Source organism: Mus musculus, chromosome Y, assembly GCF_000001635.26.
Source record: "Mus musculus strain C57BL/6J chromosome Y, GRCm38.p6 C57BL/6J".
Lineage (NCBI taxonomy): Eukaryota > Metazoa > Chordata > Mammalia > Rodentia > Muridae > Mus > Mus musculus.
The window spans coordinates 1,471,211-1,476,846 of NC_000087.7; positions in this window are offsets into that span (position 1 = coordinate 1,471,211).

Sequence of the window (5,636 nt, forward strand, 5' to 3'; positions counted from 1 at the left end):
GTAGAATTTTAGGGTCACTTATATATACTATTATATCATCTGCAAAAAGTGATATTTTGACTTCCTCCTTTCCAATTTGTATCCCCTTGATCTCCTTTTGTTGTCGAATTGCTCTGGCTAGTACTTCAAGTACTATGTTGAAAAGGTAGGGAGAAAGTGGGCAGCCTTGTCTAGTCCCTGATTATAGTGAGATTGCTTCCAGCTTCTCTCCATTTACTTTGATGTTGGCTACTGGTTTGCTGTAGATTGCTTTTATCATGTTTAGGTATGGGACTTGAATTCCTGATCTTTCCAAGACTTTTATCATGAATGGGTGTTGGATCTTGTCAAATGCTTTTTCTGCATCTAACGAGATGATCATGTGGTTTTTGTCTTTGAGTTTGTTTATATAATGGATTACATTGATGCATTTTCATATATTAAACCATCCCTGCATCCCTGGAATAAAACCTACTTGGTCAGGATGGATGATTGCTTTAATGTGTTCTTGGATTCGGTTAGCGAGAATTTTATTGAGGATTTTTGCATCGATATTCATAAGAGAAATTGGTCTGAAGTTCTCTATCTTTGTTGGGTCTTTCTGTGGTTTAGATATCAGAGTAATAGTGGCTTCATAAAATGAGTTGGGTAGAGTACCTTCTACTTCTATCTTGTGAAAAAGTTTGTGCAGAATTGGAATTAGATCTTCTTTGAAGGTCTGATAGAACTCTGCACTAAACCTGTCTGGTCCTGGGCTTTTTTTGGTTGGGAGACTATTAATAACTGCTTCTATTTCTTTAGGTGATATGGGACTGTTTAGATGGTCAACTTGATCCTGATTCAACTTTGGTACCTGGTATCTGTCCAGAAATTTGTCCATTTCGTCCAGGTTTTCCAGTTTTGTTGAGTATAGCCTTTTGTAGAAGGATCTGATGGTGTTTTGGATTTCTTCAGGATCTGTTGTTATGTCTCCCTTTTCATTTCTGATTTTGTTAATTAGGATTTTGTCCCGGTGCCCTTTAGTGAGTCTTGCTAAGGGTTTATCTATCTTGTTGATTTTCTCAAAGAACGAACTCCTCGTTTGGTTAATTCTTTGAATAGTTCTTCTTGTATCCACTTGGTTGATTTCACCCCTGAGTTTGATTATTTCCTGCGGTCTACTCCTCTTGGTTGAATTTGCTTCCTTTTGTTCTAGGGCTTTTAGATGTGTTGTCAAGCTGCTAGTATGTGCTGTCTCCCATTTCCTCTTGGAGGCACTCAGAGCTATGAGTTTCCCTCTTAGAAATGCTTTCATTGTGTCCCATAGGTTTGGGTACGTTGTGGCTTCATTTTCATTAAACTCTAAAAAGTCTTCAATTTCTTTCTTTATTCCTTCCTTGACCAAGGTATCATTGAGAAGAGTGTTATTCAGTTTCCACGTGAATGTTGGCTTTCCATTATTTATGTTGTTATTGAAGACCAGTCTTAGGCCATGGTGGTCTGATAGGATACATGGGACAATTTCAATATTTTTGTATCTATTGAGGCCTGTTTTGTGACCAATTATATGGTCAATTTTAGAGAAGGTCCCGTGAGGTGCTGAGAAGAAGGTATATCCTTTTGTTTTAGGATAATATGTTTTGTAGATATCTGTCAGGTCCATTTGTTTCATAACTTCTGTTAATTTCACTGTGTCCCTGTTTAATTTCTGTTTCCACGATCTGTCCATTGAAGAGAGTGGTGTGTTGAAGTCTCCCACTATTATTGTGTGAGGTGCAATGTGTGCTTTGAGCTTTACTAAAGTGTCTTTAATGAATGAGGCTGCCCTTGCATTTGGTGCGTAGATATTCAGAATTGAGAGTTCCTCTTGGAGGATTTTACCTTTGATGAGTATGAAGTGTCCCTCGTCTTTTTTGATAACTTTGGGTTGGAAGTCGATTTTATCCGATATTAAAATGGCTACTCCAGCTTATTTCTTCAGTCCATTTGCTTGGAAAATTGTTTTCCAGCCTTTCACTCTGAGGTAGTGTCTGTCTTTTTCCCTGAGATGGGTTTCCTGTAAGCAGCAGAATGTTGGGTCCTGTTTGTGTAGCCAGTCTGTTAGTCTATGTCTTTTTATTGGGGAATTGAGTCCATTGATATTAAGAGATATTAAGGAAAAGTAATTGTTGCTTCCTTTTATTTTTGTTGTTAGATTTGGCATTCTGTTCTTGTGGCTGTCTTCTTTTTGGTTTGTTGAATGATTACTTTCTTCGTTGTTCTAGGGCGTGATTTCCATCCTTGTATTGCTTCTTTTCTTTTATTATCCTTTGAAGGGCTGGATTCGTGGAAAGATATTGTGTGAATTTGTTTTTGTCGTGGAATACTTTGGTTTCTCCATCTATGATAATTGAGAGTTTGGCCGGGTATAGTAGCTTGGGCTGGCATTTGTATTCTCTTAGTGTCTGTATAACATCTGTCCAGGCTCTTCTGGCTTTCATATTCTCTGGTGAAAAGTCTGGTGTAATTCTGGTAGGCCTTCCTTTATATGTTACTTGACCTTTCTCCCTTACTGCTTTTAATATTCTATCTTTATTTAGTGCATTTGTTGTTCTGATTATTATGTGTCAGGAGGAATTTCTTTTCTGGTCCAGTCTATTTGGAGTTCTGTAGGCTTCTTGTATGTTCATGGGCATCTCTTTCTTTATGTTTGGGAAGTTTTCTTCTATTATTTTGTTGAAGATATTAGCTGGCCCTTTAAGTTGAAAATCTTCATTCTCATCAATTCCTATTATCCGTAGGTTTGGTCTTCTCATTGTGTCCTGGATTACCTGGATGTTTTGAGTTAGGATCCTTTTGCATTTTGTATTTTCTTTGACTGTTGTGTCGATGTTCTCTATGCAATCTTTTGCACCTGAGATTCTCTCTTCCATTTCTTGTATTCTGTTGCTGATGCTCGCATCTATGGTTCCAGATCTCTTTCCTAGGGTTTCTATCTCCAGCGTTGCCTAGCTTTGGGTTTTCTTTATTGTGTCTACTTCCCCTTTTAGTTCTAGTATGGTTTTGTTCATTTCCATCAACTGTTTGGATGTGTTTTCCTGTTTTTCTTTAATGATTTCTACCTCTTTGGCTGTGTTTTCCTGCTTTTCTTTAAGGGCCTGTAACTCTTTAGCAGTGCTCTCCTGTAATTCTTTTTTTTTTTTTTTTTTTTTTTTTTTTGGTCTTCTGGCTTTTATCGTCTTTAGACTTCATCTCACTCAGTGCTCCATGAGCCTTGGGTGTGGCAACATTTTGTTTTTTTTTTTTTTTCTTTCCATTTTTTATTGGGTATTTAGCTCATTTACATTTCCAATGCTATACCAAAAGTCCCCCATACCCACCCACCCCCACTCCCCTACCCGCCCACTCCCCCTTTTTGGCCCTGGCGTTCCCCTGTTCTGGGGCATATAAAGTTTGTGTGTCCAATGGGCCTCTCTTTCCAGTGATGGCCGACTAGGCCATCTTTTGATACATATGCAGCTAGAGTCAAGAGCTCCGGGGTACTGATTAGTTCATAATGTTGATCCACCTATAGGGTTGCAGATCCCTTTAGCTCCTTGGGTACTTTCTCTTGCTCCTCCATTGGGAGCCCTGTGATCCATCCATTAGCTGACTGTGGGCATCCACTTCTGTGTTTGCTAGGCCCCGGCATAGTCTCACAAGAGACAGCTACATCTGGGTCCTTTCGATAAAATCTTGCTAGTGTATGCAATGGTGTCAGCGTTTGGATGCTGATTATGGGGTGGATCCCTGGATAAGGCAGTCTCTACATGGTCCACCCTTTAATCTCAGCTCCAAACTTTGTCTCTGTAACTCCTTCCAAGGGTGTTTTGTTCCCACTTCTAAGGAGGGGCATAGTGTCCACACTTCAGTCTTCATTTTTCTTGAGTTTCATGTGTTTAGGAAATTGTATCTTATATCTTGGGTATCCTAGGTTTTGGGCTAATATCCACTTATCAGTGAGTACATATTGTGTGAATTCCTTTGTGAATGTGTTACCTCACTCAGGATGATGCCCTCCAGGTCCATCCATTTGGCTAGGAATTTCATAAATTCATTCTTTTTAATAGCTGAGTAGTACTCCATTGTGTAGATGTACCATATTTTCTGTATCCATTCCTCTGTTGAGGGGCATCTGGGTTCTTTCCAGCTTCTGGCTATTATAAATAATGCTGCTATGAACATAGTGGAGCATGTGTCCTTCTTACCAGTTGGGGCATCTTCTGGATATATGCCCAGGAGAGGTATTGCTGGATCCTCCGGTAGTACTATGTCCAATTTTCTGAGGAACCGCCAGACGGATTTCCAGAGTGGTTGTACAAGCCTGCAATCCCACCAACAATGGAGGAGTGTTCCTCTTTCTCCACATCCTCGCCAGCATCTGCTGTCACCTGAATTTTTGATCTTAGACATTCTGACTGGTGTGAGGTGGAATCTTAGGGTTGTTTTGATTTGCATTTCCCTGATGATTAAGGATGTTGAACATTTTTTCAGGTGCTTCTCTGCCATTCGGTATTCCTCGGGTGAGAATTCTTTGTTCAGTTCTGAGCCCCATTTTTTAATGGGGTTGTTTGATTTTCTGAAGTCCACCTTCTTGAGTTCTTTATATATGTTGGATATTAGTCCCCTATCTGATTTAGGATAGGTAAAGATCCTTTCCCAATCTGTTGGTGGTCTCTTTGTCTTATTGACGGTGTCTTTTGCCTTGCAGAAACTTTGGAGTTTCATTAGGTCCCATTTGTCAATTCTCGATCTTACAGAACAAGCCATTGCTGTTCTGTTCAGGAATTTTTCCCCTGTGCCCATATCTTCAAGGCTTTTCCCCACATTCTCCTCTATAAGTTTCAGTGTCTCTGGTTTTATGTGAAGTTCTTTGATCCATTTAGATTTGACCTTAGTACAAGGAGATAAGTATGGATCGATTCGCATTCTTCTACATGATAACAACCAGTTGAGCCAGCACCATTTGTTGAAAATGCTGTCTTTCTTCCACTGGATGGTTTTAGCTCCCTTGTCGAAGATCAAGTGACCATAGGTGTGTGGGTTCATTTCTGGGTCTTCAATTCTATTCCATTGGTCTACTTGTCTGTCTCTATACCAGTACCATGCAGTTTTTACCACAATTGCTCTGTAGTAAAGCTTTAGGTCCGGCATGGTGATTCCACCAGAGGTTCTTTTATCCTTGAGAAGAGTTTTTGCTATCCTAGGTTTTTTGTTATTCCAGATGAATTTGCAAATTGCTCCTTCTAATTCATTGAAGAATTGAGTTGGAATTTTGATGGGGATTGCATTGAATCTGTAGATTGCTTTTGGCAAGATAGCCATTTTTACAATATTGATCCTGCCAATCCATGAGCATGGGAGATCTTTCCATCTTCTGAGATCTTCTTTAATTTCTTTCTTCAGAGACTTGAAATTTTTATCATACAGATCTTTCACTTCCTTAGTTAGAGTCACGCCGAGATATTTTATATTATTTGTGACTATTGAGAAGGGTGTTGTTTCCCTAATTTCTTTCTCAGCCTGTTTATTCTTTGTGTAGAGAAAGGCCATTGACTTGTTTGAGTTAATTTTATATCCAACTACTTCACCGAAGCTGTTTATCAGGTTTAGGAGTTCTCTGGTGGAATTTTTAGGGTCACTTATATATACTATCATAT